A 16,135-nucleotide genomic window follows, 5' to 3' on the forward strand; every position below is an offset into this window, starting at 1 on the left:
GATGAGGTCATAAGGATGGGGCCGTCATAATGGGATCAGCAGCCTTGTCACAGAGGCCAGGGAGCTGTGCATTTTGTCTACACGGCGTGAGGACACAAAGTCAACAGTTTTGCAGCCCAGAAGAGGGGTCTCACTACGACCTAACCACCCTGGCACCCAGAGCTTGGACTTCTGGCTTCCAAAACGGTGAGAAATAAATGTCTGTTGTTCATGAACCACTCAGTCTATGGTTCTTTGCTTTAGCAGCCCAAACGGGCTAAGACTACACTAGATAATATTATTGCCTATTGAATGTATTTGATTTCTCACAGGGAGTTTTAGTCAAAGGAAAAAAACACAATGAAAGAAAGATAAAGAAGGAATTTCTAATGACACTTTGAGTTGCTTTCTTATTCAGACTCTGACTCATCACTGGAGTTAGTAACAACTTCTTAATGGTTAATGTCAATGGTACCAGTTTTATTTTAATGAACATATGATATTTCAGGCATCATTCCTTAGGACAGTAAATCTGTGGCATGAAAGGAAGGCCACATCCCAAGCCCAAAAGACCCCGTTGATAAGAATTGTTTTTGAAGAACTAGCGTTGTTTACATAAATATCTTCATACAATATTGTTTTAAGGAATCCAACCTTGAGGCTCGAAGAAACAGGAGGAGCATATATATGTCTCAAGACCAGATTTTACTATTTTATCTCTGGCTTTGCAGGTCACACATTCCCAAACGCTGATGGAATCTCCCACAGCCTCTCGGTTCTAGCCCTGAGCATTTTGCAGACCATGACCTAGAGCCTGTACGTGCCACAGGCCTTTCTTGTAAAGGAAGATCTGTCCCCTATACCAGAGTTGTCCAATGGAAATAGAATGTGAGCACAAATGCCAGTCACAGATGTAATTTTCAATTCAAATAGTCACAGTAAATTAAGCCACACACATGAAAGCCACATTTCTGTAAAAAGAAACAGGTGAGCCTAATTTTAATAATATATTTTAGGTAATCAAATATATTCCAAGTTTGTCATTGCAACATGCAATCAGTATAAAAAAATATTGAGATAGTTTACATTCTTTTTTCAGCCTAAGCCCTCAAAATCTGGCTTGTATTTTACACGGACAGCACATTTCAGTTCGGGCTAGCCACATCTCAAGTGCTCAATAGCCGTATGTGGCTAGTGGCTTCATAGTCAATAGTTCAGGTTGATGCCTTCAGCTGGCTTGTCCTGGGCCCAGGGGAACTCTCTCTGAACACAGAATGTCAAACCTGTAGGGTTATGGAACCCACCAGAGATACCATCTTATACATGACAGCAACAAAGAATATTAATATACAGTCCATTGAAGAAGGTGGGGGTTAGGGGTGCCAATGCCCCACACAGTCAGAAATCGTGTATACTTTTGACTCTCCAAAATCTTTACTACTAATAATAGCTTACTGTTGACCAGAAGCCCAATAACAAAGTTGATTAACACATCTCTTGTATGTTATATCTAATACAGAAGCTGTGTTCTTACAATAAAGCAAGCTACAGAAAGGAAAATGTTGTTAAGAAAATCCTAACACGGGCACCTGGTGGCTCAGTTGATTAAGTGTCTGCCTTCGGCTCAGGTCATGATCTCAGGGTCCTGGGATCCAACCCTGCTCAGCAGACAGCCTGCTTCTTCTTCTGTCTCTGCTATTCCTCTCTATTTCTCTGTCAAATAAATAAATAAAATCTTTAAAAAAAAGAAAATCATAACAGAAAACACATTGATACTACTGTACTATGTTTATTGAAAAACTTCTGCCTGTGTGGACCTGGTATAGTTCAAGGGTCAGCTCTATAGTCATCAGAAGCCTATGCAACGTAGAATTTGCAACTCACATCATTTTTCACAGATGAGAGGAGTGTGTTGTGTTCACCCATTGGTCCTACAACAGAAAGGATGTTGGATTGAAGAACATAGCCTCCTTAATTTCTCAATTCTCCAACATGTGGACAGGTTTAAGTTTGCAGATTTCTGCAAATTCAACTTCTCAGAACCAGAATCTTTATTACAAGAAACAGCTTCCTAATCTGTAGGGAACTGGTAAAGGTCAATATTTGGGTTACTTTCTTTGACTGACAGAAGCAATGAAGCTTCGCTCCCTGTACAAAGTGAATTGTCATTTTATTGAAAAACAGAATAGACATCTTTTTATGGAATTTGTTACATGCTCTGTACATTTTTTTCTTGTTATTGTGCTTAGCGCTTTTTATTATGTTTATTAGATTTCCCTTTAGATCTCTACGATGGTTTCTTTATTACTTAAAAATGGGTTTGTCGATCATTCCCCCTTTTTTCCCCCAATTTTTCACTGAAAACAAGTTACACCACCTGAGTGAATTATTTCTCTTGGCAACTATGAGGTAGTGAGGAAATTTACTCTTTCCATTCAAATTTATATGAGGTCTTTATTTCCCTGTGTGTCAGAAATGCTCCCTGCAACTCTTTTTTTGGATATTTGAAAAGTTCATTTGTAAAGATGCCCAGACATCTATCTCCAGTTCCCTTTAGAAAGATGCCATTTGGGTCGTTCCTGACCATATTGTTGATGTCGTTAAGTCAGAACCATTTTGTCCACTGAATGCAAGCAGTCCTTCGAAGAAAACAGTTTTATCTCTTAAGTTCCAAGAAGACTGTTTCCCTGCCCCAACTTGTTCGTATACTACAGTCAACTTCTATGCCTCCCTGCCTATAGCAAGATCAAATCAATAAGTAATGCAAAAACAGAGAGCAATCCCAAAGCTATTTCTATTTCACATTGCACCAAATTATGTGTTTGGCTTTGTTGTTCATGATGTCACCTAAGATTTATGGCATTTTTTTTTCATTTTTTGGCTCAGATTGTTATTAATATTAAATCCTGTTTCTCAAGCATCTACCAATTGAAAATAAGTGAGCACAAGGTTTCCCAAACATAATCAACAAAGCAGCTAATCAAATCAAGACTAATCAAGACCTCACTGTATTATCTCCCCTTTTTCATTTATTTGTGAAATATTTACTGAGCACTGATCTGATCAAGGCACTGTGCTAGTCTCTGACTCTGTTTTCAGGAGCTCACACTTTTGTAGAAGATATAAGGCACACAACTAAGTGACAAGCATGATAGACAGTGATAGTTTTGTGAGAGAGACAGAAAAAATTGCCATCGCAGTTCGAAATGGGGGGAGAGGCATCAAAAGAAGTTAAGCGTGAGACGGCATTTGAAATAGATATGAAGCAGTGGACTGGATTTGGACATCGGAAGATATGAAGTAAATAAATACCAGGCAGAGGAAGCGGGGTTCATCTGAAAGCAAGTTATCTGCTCTTGAAGAAACTACATAACTGTTTACTAATTTAGAGCACTCCTGGTATGTGCCTAAGACTCTGGGAACGTGGGGCGTCTGGGTGGCTCAATCGGTGAAGCATCTGCCTGTGGCTCAGGTCATGATCCCAGGGTCCTGGGATCGAGTCCTGCACCAGGCTCCCCATTAAGCAAGGAGTCTGCTTCTCCTTCTCCCTTTGTCCCTTCCCCCTCCTAGCACATGCATTCTCTCTCTCTCTCTCAAATAAATAAATAACAACATTTAAAAAAAAAAAAGACTCTGGGAACATGAAAAAAATGCACTGCTAAGAGAAGTGCGAATTGTTGCTTATTTAATAATGAATTATTGAGGCCATCCCCAACATAAATGTCTTCTGTTTTTGTAACTCATAGGACACTAAAACTGGTGAAGTAATGGCCCTCCCCTCCCACAGACTTGTTGAGGCTTTCTTGTTACTTGATTATGCGTTTGAGGAATAAAATACATAATACTACCCTTTAGAAGGGAAGCATAATTTCCATTCCAAACATTTGTCTTGTGTTCATACAGTTGGTAGCAGACAGAGGCACACACGCACACTCATTATGATCATTATCTCTAGCACAATCAACATTTCTACTGAATGTATTTCTGAAGGGAAAGAAAAAAGTCCCAGTCAATACATATGCTTGAGCTGGTGAAATGTCAAAAATTAGTACCTTTCTTTGATGCTTTCAATGCAAAAGAGTCTGCTTTTATAATTCATGTCTTCATTTAATCAGTAATGAATCAACAAGTTAGTCTATGCATAGGAGGGCAAAAAAAACAAAACAAAAACAAAAACAGCAGTACGTCAATGCAATGATAATGAAGGGGATTAGGGCATGCCACCCCAAAAGATGCCATTTTGGCATGAGGATTATTTTGAGCTGAAGGCAATGAGAAACAGCAGATGCAGGAGGAACACGCTGCCCTCCTCTTTTCCACCTAAAAGCAGGGCACACGCTTCTAGTGTGAAAGTGTCTCCTCTCCTGTAGCAAGAAGAAGATGACACACTGATTTGAGTCTGCACAACAAACATTACTAAATGCTGTTTATCTTCCATTCGTCTCCCCCGTATATTTACTGCCCCTTGAAGCCCAAATCCCTTTTCCTTCAACTAGTCTCTTCTCCACAATTCATCCCCTTTGTTAAAATGGCCTATAAACTCTCAAGCCAAACAACTTCTGTTTTTCACCTGTTTTCTGTGAAGCTTCCTGTACAAACAAAATAAACCTTTTCTCTTATGTCTCTGTCTTTTGTCAGTTTAATTCACAGGCCTCGTCATTGAACATAAGAGGATAAAGGAACTTTTTTTTCCCACCCAGACACTGGCGACATCAGAACTCAATAAATATTGAAAGACACTGACCAGCAGGCCTAAGATACAGTCTCAGAGGCCCAGATAATCATTCGCTCTAGCAGCTGAGCCTGGCAGACACACAGACTGAGTGCGCAAGCTAAGTTACCGGTTCGAGGCATGTTCCAGGAATGAGTCTTCTAACAGCATTGCTGCAACCTCTCTGCTGCTCCCTGACGCCTCTCAACTCAGGCCACCAGAAAAGAACGGTTTAATCTTTTTTGTTTCTGTTTAACCTTTTTTGTTTCTGTTTTTCACATATGCATGTTCTAGTTGATTAGCAGGATGATAGAAAGTATCTGTGATATGCTCAGCTGGGCTGGGAAGATAATAAACCTCATCTTCTTGGGCCTTCAGAACTGAAGAGCTTCATTGCTCTCAACCCAGAAGCACATCCTGCCATTGGAAGATTTGAAGATGCATGTGAAAAAAAAAAAAAATTTTTTAGGCTTTGTTTCCCAGGCAACTGCTCTCAATTCAAGATTGAATGCAAGCAAGAGGATCCCCCAGAGGCACTTCTGTCCCCCACTTCCTCTCATCCCCTTTATCGCAATAAAGCTGTAAACTCTGAGGACCCAGGATGCCACCTTCCTTTGGAGAACAAAAGGAGGAGATGCAAGGGATGGTTCAGCAGTGATGCTGAATTCACTAGGATGAAATGCCTGCTGGAGGGCAATAGATTGTAGAAACACCGTGTCAGATCGACAGGGAAGAGGCACAAGTTGACCCACATGTTGGCAGGCCAGAGACGATGGAACAGCAGCCATTCTGTCATTTGTCATTTGTCTTGACCTTGAAGCAGCAGTTCATCTCAGTTGATAACAGGCCAGGAAAGCTGGCCTTTTCAGACCCACAAAGTAAAGCCTTGGTGTCGGAATGACACCTAAGTTGCCACCAGGGTTGCTTTAGCACGGCACGAGCCGTAGGTGTCTACTGTTGAAATCTCCTGCCATTTGCATTGTAAGGAGCCTGAAATCACCAGGGATTTTGAAATCACCTTGGCAGTCAGTACCGACTTGGAGATTTTCCAATAGTCTCAGGACCTGTTAAATGTATGTGATACCCACATACCAACTATGAAAACACGCTTTGTCCTTGCAGTTAGAAGGTAGGGGCCACTCCTCCCTGGAAGGCATGCCTCTTACCAGAATCCTCCCCTCAGCTTTCTGAAGTGAGGCTGAGTCTGGGGAGGGGACGTGGGGAGGAACACACTTTAAATGTGTTATGTCAAGATTTTTCTTTCTCAGTGTGCTCGTGGCACTGGCCTTCCGATACATAGCACAAGGATCGTGTGCACAATTTGACGTTCGAAAATAAAAGTAGCTGTTGAATCGCTAGGTGTTGGACATTTTCTAGGTAGGTAAAAGGTACAAACTTGTTCTTTGGAAGAAAGATCCAGTTGAAAATGATTTTTTTAAAGCAAATATTCACTATTGCCCCCCATCCATCTATCACTACTTCTACCGAGAGTATTTCTGAAAAAATATTGCTAAAAATGTCTAGTTTAGAAATTCCTATCAATGATGAAGTTTGTGTAAGAAGAGAGGTTTGAAGACATAAGTTCTAGATTATTCTAGAGGAGTATTTATGACTTGTTTTCTGATTAAGATTTCTTGCTTTCGTAGCCTGACAACATCGATCCATGTATTGCTACTCTATAATTGCTACTGAGCCACAAAATTACAAATGTCCTCAAATTAGTCATTTTCCAGCCGTGTTTTTGTTTTTGTTGTCTTATGACAGCCTGTTCCATTAGACCGACAGCATTAGCTATTGAACTTTTCTCTCAACACAATTTTCCTTTTAGCAAACCTGTTCCCCCAAAGTCGCCTAAAAGACTTTTGGGATTATCCCCCTCCCTCAGCCACATCCACATGTCTAAGACTCTGTGCAAACCCCTTCGAATGGCCCAGTCATCCTCTAGACATGTGGGGGTAGGGAGACAGGTGGCAGTGTCTTCCATTTTCCAAATGTAGGACTGTGCTTGGTCCTTTCCTTTGTGTTATTTTGGTTTGACTACACAAATAATAACATAACTTAAGAATCCAGGAAGCTTTTCTCCAAGCATCATTTTGGTAGTATAAATATCAGGCCTTAAGTAGAATGGAATGCTTATAGAACATCAGGTCTGTGTGTGAAAGGAGGTTTTGGGGGATGGTGACAGTACAAGGGACACCCCAAGGAGTAGGAGCAAAGACAGCACAGCGACCCAGCACAGTCAGGGTGGCGCTTTCATTATACGAACAGGAAACGATATAGATTTGCCAACTAGGATGTTCGAATTTAGTGTTGTGAAAATTAATGTTTTGTTTTTTTTTTAAACCCAAGAATGCCAGTACTCTCTTGGTGTTTATTCTATCCAAGGGACAACTAATTTCACAGAATCTCCAGTAGAAAAACATCACAGCAAGCAAAGAGAGAAAACAAGAGGACAAAGAATGAACAGGACAGAAATGGGATAAAAAATACAAACCACGAACAAATCAAAGAGGAAGAGATGGAAGGGTGAAAAAGAGAGCGAATATAAAGCTGCCTCCGAAATCTGCAAGAGCATGATCCCCTATTTGTATAAGACAGAGTTAAAAGAAACAGAACAGTTATCCGGATGATGATATATACTACAAATGCCAAAGATTAAAAACTGCCTGATTTCACATACTCTTGACTTTCCGTTCCAGCATGTTGCTGGAAGTTCCCAGGCACATGTGTCTGTGAGCAATCCCAGCATTCGACGATGCAATATAAGAAGCTCAGGATTTTATATCTGGTAGGGGTCTTGGAAAGGATTTAGTTCAAACCCCTCAGGATGTAGATAAAGAAAGTAAGAAATGCTTCCCAGACTCGGAAATCTGTTCCCTTCGTTCCAACTCAAGTAGAACAGATGAGGAGTAATGGTAATGGGATGAGGCACACGGTAGGGGCGTTGGTGACTATGAGTGAGGCCAGTGTGGGCTCAGCAAGCTATTATCTTTGCAGAGCCGGCAGTTGGAGCGGTGCTGCTCTCTGGACCATCAGCCTCAAATTGAAAACCATGCGTCTTTCACAGGAGCCATCCTACTTTTGGAAATTCAGTGTCAGATGGGACAATCGCACCAGATTCCGGAGCAAGCTTTCTTCTAAGAACTTAAGTCATCCCTTTATGAAACAACCTAATCTAAAATGCGTTGGAAATTATTTGAGTCTGGATTCAAAAACGTCAGGCTTTTTATTTATAAAGAGACTATTTTAAGATAGGACCCAAATATTTTTTTCCTATAAATCTGTTTGAACTGTTTTTGAGACCATTAGCCAGTTTTCAAAGAATTTCCCCGTTTAGCAAAGGGAAGGTTTGAAATATTTTCAAAACTGCAGAGTTAGGGGCAGCCTGGGTGGCTCAGCGGTTTAGTGCCGCCTTCAACCCGAGGCCTGATCCTGGGGACCCCGGATGGAGTCCCACGTCAGGCTCCCTGCATGGAGCCTGCTTCTCCCTCTGCCTGTGTCTCTGCCTCTCTCTCTCTCTCTCTCTCTCTCTCTCTCTCCCTGTCTCTCTCATGAATAAATAAATAAATATCTTTAAAAAAAACTGTAGAGTTAAAAATTTTTCAAAACCATGTTTCCTCTGAAAGCTTTTTTGTTGTTAGTACCCATGGGTTTCCCATACACTTGTGTATATTATATAAGACTTTATCCCATATACGAGGCTGAAGAGAAGTCCATAAAAAGGCCACTACACTCTCCAAAGTAAATATTTTTCCCATTACAAAAATAACAAATATTCAAAAAAGAAAGTCCAAAAAAACACAAATATAATTAGAAAAACATGACTCATCACTTCATCATTGTCAACATTTAGTTATGTTTTCTTTCAGGGTAATTCTCCAACACATATTTTTTGTCATATTTTAAATCATAAAATTGATGTAAAGAAGAAACTGTAGGACAGGATGTTTGCTGGTGGCAAGGTACTTGGATTATCGAGAAAACATCTCAATTTTTCCTGCTTCAGAGTGCCTTGGAGTGCTACTACTGGTGTACCTAATACTTGTGGTGTTTTACTACTGTTTGTCTCAAGCACCTTATGGCTGACTTTTAAAGTGTGTTTCCGTCCATAAAATCTCCGCCTTTTATCGTGTCTCTTCTTTAATATTAGGTCTTAAATCACTGGAGTGTTGAACTACCAGAGTACCACTTGGGAAACTTGTCCCTCCCTCAAAGGAAACCAAAGAGTGATCTAGCAAGAAAGGAGTAGGTTGGAAGGGAAATGAGAATCAGAAAGTAGAAAGGCCCACAGCAAATGAAGAAGCATGAATTCATGAGTAAAAGCATTTCTTCCCTGGAAATTTTCTTAGACAGAGTGGCAACTCTCTGTAAGAAGGATGTTGTCAATTTAATGTAGCAATTTAGTACACATTTTTATCCCATAGAAAGGATAAAGTTTACAAATCCGTTCGCACCCAGTGAACTGGGTGTCCAGACCAGCACACCTTCCTTCAGAAGAGCCCCACGGGTCTGTGGCTTACCACGAAGACAGCATGGTGGCCAGGATGTTAGAGCAATGGTGGATAGATCAATGAAAGTGTGATCTGGAAGTAGAGGGTGCTCTGAGGACCTGTACCTGTAGACTTCAGCCATCTGAGAGACTGGCGTGCTAATGGGAGTGTTAGATTTTCCTCTGTGAAGCTCCAGGACCCGGCGTGTGGATGCATCCAAGGCTAGAAGTCAGCTGTCTAAAATTAATTTGCCTCTAAATATTGAGATTTACCCAAACATAATGGTATGCCTTGTCCATGCTTCCTTCCATCCTGGAAAGTTTAATAAGCAGTTGCTAAGCAACCTCTAACTAGAAGGTTCTAAAGAGAATTTCTACACTAGGTTGTACATTTTAGGGACTTATACTGTTATCTCTCTAACATGCCTTCAACTCCCAAACTCATGGATACATGATACTGCCAGAAGGATCTCAACCTCAGGAAAAAAAAAAGAAAAAAAGCTGGACTAAGCACCAGATGACTCTGAATCCTACTACCCATTAAATTCTTAGTTTTTTGGCGGTCCACTCAAGAATCATATCCCCAGAGTCTTTTGTTTCCAAGTAAAAAAAAAAAAAAAAAAAAAAAAAAAAACATATTTCTTAATTAATTAAACAAATCTACACAGCACAATCTATGTATCTATGTCTTGGTACAAAGAAGTCCACAAGACAATGAGTAGAATGCCCAAAACAGACCCTCTCCTAAAAAAAAATACAAAGCATATTGCTGCAGTTTTGTGCTAATAAGCCTTGCAAAGCAGTTAGATTTTCTAATTTCCTAGTTCTTATTTTTCATGACAACATCTGTTGACCTACAACTGGCATCCAGCATAGCACATATGTGCCAGAAATTGTAAAGGTAGACGGGAGCAGAAAAGGAGGGGGCTGCTGTTCAGGAGCAAGGAGGAGGAAGAAGGAAAGCAGGATTTTTGTTTTTGCCTTTGTTTTCTTGCTTTTGTTTTTTAATTTGCTTCTTAAAGCCAGAAACAAAATGCAAAATACCCACAAGAAGAGAAAATCTGACCCTGAGCTGGTATGGGGCAGATGGAGGCTCTTTGTACACATTCACCAAGTGACGGCTGGGTTGATGGAGCTATGTTCTGAAGGTCATGACTGTCCCCAAGCAAATGACCATTTAATGACTTTATTGCATTTCCCTTCCAAAAAGTGGTAACATTTCGTGCTAAATGTTTACAGGTTTTGTTTGGCTTGTTTTATGTCAAACCTGCTTCGAAGGTCAGCAGCACCCAGTCCCCCATCCTTCTAATTCTATGCTGTGTTTCCTTCTGCAAAACGAAACTATTCCTGACTTTCAGCCGTCTAAGCTAAGACAGCCGTGGGTTTCAAGGGTATTCACGGAAAAAGATGAAGTTTAATGAGCATCTATTCTCTCAAAAGATCTCATATTTTTGCAACAAACCTCTAAATGATGCATAGTTCAGGCATGAGGCCATTTGAGATTTGACCCCATTGTCACTCTGGACCTCAGTTCCACTTTGCCTTCATAGGGCTTATGTTAATAAAGCAAGGTGAGAGTGAAGACAACAATCCACCTTTTTTTTTTCCTTCCAGAAATGACACGATATTTAGAGAAAGAACAAGGACTGAATAAAAAATAATTGCGCTCACTAAAAGCGATAGCTTCCCGGCGCATAGTTACAGATACTTTTTACTGAACCACTAGTTGCTAAAACTAATGATTACCTCTGGCCTCAGTTGGAAATAACCTACTATCCAATTATAGTTTCCAGAATAGTTCCCATCTCCTCTTTAGAGCAGGAGGCAGGAGCAGTAAAAGGTAATTAGCAAGAACTGCAGGGACAGCATATTTTCTACACTGGGTGACAATGTTGAGTTCAACTGAGTGAGGGAAAAGTGGCTTTATTTTCTCCCCTTGATGGAAATTTTGACTGCTAATGTTTCTGTGTATTTGACGTGTCCTGAGACTGTATAAAACCACTCCCATGAGCGCGAGGGAAACTGAATAAAGACAGTAGAGAGAACCAAGATAATTGATGGTGGTAACCCAAGCCAGTGAGGGCTTGATTGTTTCTCAGACTCTGACAATCAATTGTCTTTGCTCTGCCCATGAACTGGGGAGGACTAGATGGGAACACAGGCTGGAAATAGATATGCATAGAGTGGTCCCGTGGAAAGCAAATTATTTTATTTTTTTAAGGTTTTATTTATTTACTTTTGAGAGAGAGAGAACACAGAGGCAGTGGGAAAAGAGAACCGTCTATGAGCAGGAGCCTGTTGTGGGGCTCAACCCCAGGACCCTGGGATCATGACCTGAGCCAAAGGCAGACGCTTCACTGACTGAGCTCCCCCAGACACCCCAAGGAAAGCAAATTATTTTAAAAAGGATGAAAAGTTTTAATAGAAAGCTGATAATAAGGCAAATAGGCTCCCAGTGTAACGATGTAATGACAACCATCACTGGCTCCGTGTGGCTACTTCTGGCAAAACACTCCGTTCTCAGTTCTCATTCACTGGAAAGATGTGTTCTGTATCTTCAGTGGGAGGGGGGATGTGGATTCAAGGGGCTCAAAGTCCAGTGAATGGTGGGGGGCAAGGAGGGGGCATATTGTTTAGAAAAGAATTAAAAAGGAAGGATTTCTAGGATCAGTAAAACCAGTCAATAAAAAAAAAAAATCAGTTAATAGACACGACTGAAAATTCGGGTGGGGGTGGGGGGAGCAAAAGAAAAAACTCCAAACCAAACAAACAAAAAAGGAAAAGTGTTGGGACTTTCTAGAAGCTGAGGCCCAAGACCTTCGAATTGGGCCTAAGATGCTCTGAAGTCCAGGGATCTGCAGTGGAAGGGATTTGAGATTCCCACCTGACGTGGCATCTCTGTTGTCTCCTTTTTGGGTGTCCCAGGAACCGTGTTTTGCACGTATTGGCGCAAAGCTGACCTGAATGTATGGGAATTCTACTCTGACACCCTGCTGTGGATTTCCCGTCTCGTCCCACTGCGTCTGCATTAGCTGTGCCTTCCACCAGACGAGAGAGGTAAGAGCTCCCATATTTTATGAATAGAAGAAATGGGCACCCAAATCTGGGTTTCTCCGTCTGAGAGTGGCCAACGGCTCTGAAGATCTGGTTTCTGAAAACAGTCTTCCTGCCAGCATCTTGGGTACCTCCGGGGAAATGATTAATTCCTCCCGAATCTCATTTCCAGAGAAAAGATCAAAACTGGCAGAAAAATAACCCAACTCCATAGATATGACTGTGAAGGAGCAAAGTGTGGCTTATAATTCACACGACTGCAGTCAGAATTTTCCCTAACAAAGAGGCCTCTAGTTGTACAGAGAAATAGCAGGCAAGCTCATCAGCAGCCCACGGGGTGTGTCTGTGACACTCAGACTATGGTCCCCACCCAGGGCCCTTTTTAGATGAGCAGATCCACCAGTGCCAGCGCGACCTGCTAAGTACACCGTCTTTCACTTCTGTCTCAGACACCACAGCAGTGACATTGGGAGACCAGCTTCTGAACCCATACCTCCCGGAACCTGCAGCTTGAGTCAATTGTTGAATAAAAAGCATGAGTCAAGCAAAATTAAATTGCCTTCCCTTCTGGCAGATTCGAAGCCCGGGAACCCCTTTCTCTTTACCTAGATGATTGGGACTGCGAAGACCGACTTTCTATTCATTTTCCCTCCTGACCTCTAATGAAAGGAATGGAATTCTTTGTGCTTTCACAAGTAGAACCTAAGAGCCTCTTGGATAATCTCCGCAAGGAAACAAATTGAGGAGTGCCTGGGTGGCCCAGTGGGTGAAGCATCTGCCTTCAGCTCAGATCATGATCCCAGGGTCCTGGGATTGAGCCCCAAAGTCAAGGTCTGGTTCCCAGCTCAGTGGGGAGTCTGCTTCTCCCTCTGCCTCTCCCCTTGCTCAAGTTTGTGCTCACTTTCTCTGAAATAAATACATAAAATACATAAAATAAATAGATAAAAAATACATAAGAGTTTTTTATAAAAATCTCTTTTAAAAAAAGAAAGAAAGAAAACAATTGGGCAAGCCAACCTTTGTGGCAGTGGTAACCCCCTGCAGCCTAGGTCAACCTCTTTCATATTTTCCTGGTTTTGTTCCTCCAGCTCCTTCCTGATGGACTTGCCTGCAGTTCCCTGGGTGCACCCCAACAGCAGCAAGAAGGGGAGGCGAATCCACAGCTTGCTGTTCACAGGTTTAAGAACTATTTGGCCTAAGAGGGCTTCAAAGTGCCCACAGGGCATACTTTCCTCTTTGTAGTTTTCACCCATAGCAGAGGGCTCCTGCCTCAGTTTCCCTAGCTAGCGATCGTATGCACACTCAGGAGCCAGCTCATTGGGCTAGTTTCTGAACTCTTGTCTATGTAGGGGTTATAATCCTACCACCAGGACAAGTCTTTGCACAGATATTGTGTCACACCCCCACTCCCTGGGCATCTTTCACAGTTTAGGCTGGGCCTTTCCATACATGGTAGGCCTGAGCAGAGTCTTCTCAGTCCACGACTAGGCCAGTCTCCCAGTACCCGTCCTGTCTTCCTGTCTGACCCATTTCCCTCCCTCCTCATCTGTTCACCCAGAAAGCAATGTGACTCCCAGTCAAGGCACCCCAAAGAACAGCTAGTCTTTGTCGCTGGAGCATCCCAAGGGGCTCCAGTGTCTACTGTCGCTGGGATGAAGCGCCAGAGTAGGGCTTGGGACACTGTCCCCAGATCAGGGAAGACAACCCCCAAAGTTTCATTCCACCCCTCTGCTCTCTGGATCCAGACTGACTTCCTGCCTGTTTGAAGTGTAGGTTCCCACTGTCCGTGACTTTGACACTTTGGCAGATGACACAACTCTGCTTTCTAAGGAAGAGAGTAACTGAGAACAGTCTCCATCCCTTCTCCCCATGACCTTTTTTAAATTATAGGAGCACAAAGGCAGGTTTGAACTTCTGAGAGGTAAGCCTAGTTCTACACTAGATAGAGAGAGACCTGGGCAAAGGATGAGGCTTAGTGGAACACTGCATCAAATGGGTCTCAGCATCCTCGACATTCCACCTGGAGACTGGGGTGGAGTAATAAGATCCTGGTGGATGGCACCATTGCTTGAGGCCTCCCTCCCCATCCTTCTAAATAAAAGATTTTTGGGGGGCCCCTGGGTGGCTCAGTGGTTGAGTGTCTGCCTTAGGCTCAGGTCATGATCCCAGGGTCTTGGGATCAAGTCCTGCATTGCACTCCTCACAGGGAGCCTGCTTCTCCCTCTGCCTGTGTCTCTGCCTCTCTGAGTCTCCCATGAATAAAAAAGTAAAATCTTTTAAAAAGAGGTGTTTGTATCATTTTTTAAGTAAAATCTTTTAAAAAGAGGTGTTTGTATCATTTTTTTTTAAATCTTTTTATTTTTGAAATAACTGCAGATTCCTAGGAAGTTGCAGAGATAGGACAAGAAGGTCCTCTGTCATCTTTATCCAGTTTTCCTCAGTGGTGCCATTTCACATAGCTATAGTACAACACCAAAAAGGAAGAAACTGACATTGGAGCAAATGTAGGGGTACAGCTCTAAGCTATTTTATCACTTGTATAGATTTATGTAACCACCACAGTCGAGATACTGAACTATTATTCCATGATCACAATGCCCCCCCCTTTTTAAAAAGATTTATTCATTTGTTTGAGAAAGAGAGAGCCCACATTCATGAGCATGGGGGAGTAGGGGCAGAGGCAGAGAATTTCAAGCAGACGCTGCCCTGAGTAAGGAATCCAACTTGGGGCTCAGTCTCACGACACCCAGATCATAACCTGGGCCAAAACCAAGGGCTAGACACCCACTGACTCTGCCACCCAGGTGCCCTCTTCATAGTAGAACGCACTTCCCTTATCCTCACCACCCCTAATCCCTAGAAACCACAAATGTTGGTCTCCATCCCTTCAATTTTATCATTTTGAAAATGTTGTATAAATGGAATCATGCAGGGTGTAACCTTTAAGATCTTTTTTTAATTTCCATTCAGCACAATGCCTCTGAGATCCAGCCAAGTCATTGTGTGCACCAATAGTTAATTTCTTTTTATTGTTGAGTAGCATCCATGGTATGGGTGTACCACAATTTATTTAGCTATTCATCTAGCAAAGGACATTGAGGTTGTTTCTACTTTTTGGCTATTAAAAATAAAGCTTTTATGAATAATAGTGTACAGGTTTTTGTATAGATGTACATGTTCTCTCTGGGATCAATGTTCAGGCGTATAATTGTGGGATTTATGGTAAGTACATGCTTATTTTAAAAAGAGTCTGCCAAACTATTTCCCAGGTGGCTGTACCAATGAATGTATGACGGATCTCATTTCTCTGCTTCTTCCCAGCTCTTACTCTTGTCGCTAATTTTTTCTTTTCTTTTAGCTTTTCTAATAGGTGTGTAGTGATGTCCCATCCTGGCTTGAATTTACATTTCCTCCATTGCCAATATTGAAATTCCTTTTATATTCATGTTTGCCACCTATATGTCTTCTTCAATGAAATGTCACTTCAGTCTTTCACCCAATTTCTAGTTGGATTGTTTGGGTTGTTTTTTAGTGTTGACTCTTGAGAGTTCTAGATATGAAACCTCTGCTGGATATGATGTGTGCAAAAGTTTTCCCCCAGTCTGTGGCTTGTCTTTTCCACTGCTTGCCAGGGGAATTTGCAGAGCTAATCTTTTTAATTCTGATAAAGCCCAATTTGCCAGTTTTATTCTTTTATGGATCGTGCTTTTGGTGTGTTGTGTCTAAGACCTTTTCGCTTGGCCATAGGTCTGAGAGATTTTTCCTCTAGAAGTCTCTAGTTTTACATTTGACATTTAAATTTATAATCCATTTTTTCTTAATTCTTGCATAAGGTGTGATATTTAGGTCAAGGCTCCCCCTGCCATGAATATTCAATGGTTCCAGCACCATTCTGAAAACAC

General features: G+C 41.7%; 2 long non-coding RNA genes across 7 annotated transcripts in view; one reads left to right on the forward strand and one right to left on the reverse strand.

Moving 5' to 3' along the window:
- Positions 1-9,500, reverse strand: part of LOC140633408 (uncharacterized) — a 45,883-nt gene extending 36,383 nt beyond the window's left edge. For 3 of the 5 annotated variants that reach the window (XR_012031017.1, XR_012031016.1, XR_012031014.1), the window contains exons 1-2: positions 9,306-9,498; positions 1,569-1,692 (exon numbers count right to left, since the gene is read on the reverse strand). This is a non-coding gene — a long non-coding RNA (uncharacterized lncRNA). Of the gene's footprint in view, positions 1-1,568; positions 1,693-9,210 lie in introns of all 5 variants that reach the window. The other 2 variants (XR_012031018.1, XR_012031015.1) reach the window with 2 other exon arrangements.
- On the forward strand, positions 12-8,237 carry LOC140633409 (uncharacterized). 2 transcript variants are annotated; one of them, XR_012031021.1, is made up of 4 exons: positions 12-186; positions 4,618-5,819; positions 5,959-6,067; positions 7,040-8,237. It is a non-coding gene; the product is annotated as an uncharacterized lncRNA (long non-coding RNA). The 2 variants fall into 2 exon arrangements; XR_012031020.1 differs by having other exon boundaries at positions 4,618-6,067.
- Positions 9,501-16,135: the final 6,635 nt, after the last annotated feature.

This window comes from Canis lupus, chromosome 5 (assembly GCF_048164855.1).
Source record: "Canis lupus baileyi chromosome 5, mCanLup2.hap1, whole genome shotgun sequence".
Classification (NCBI taxonomy): domain Eukaryota; kingdom Metazoa; phylum Chordata; class Mammalia; order Carnivora; family Canidae; genus Canis; species Canis lupus.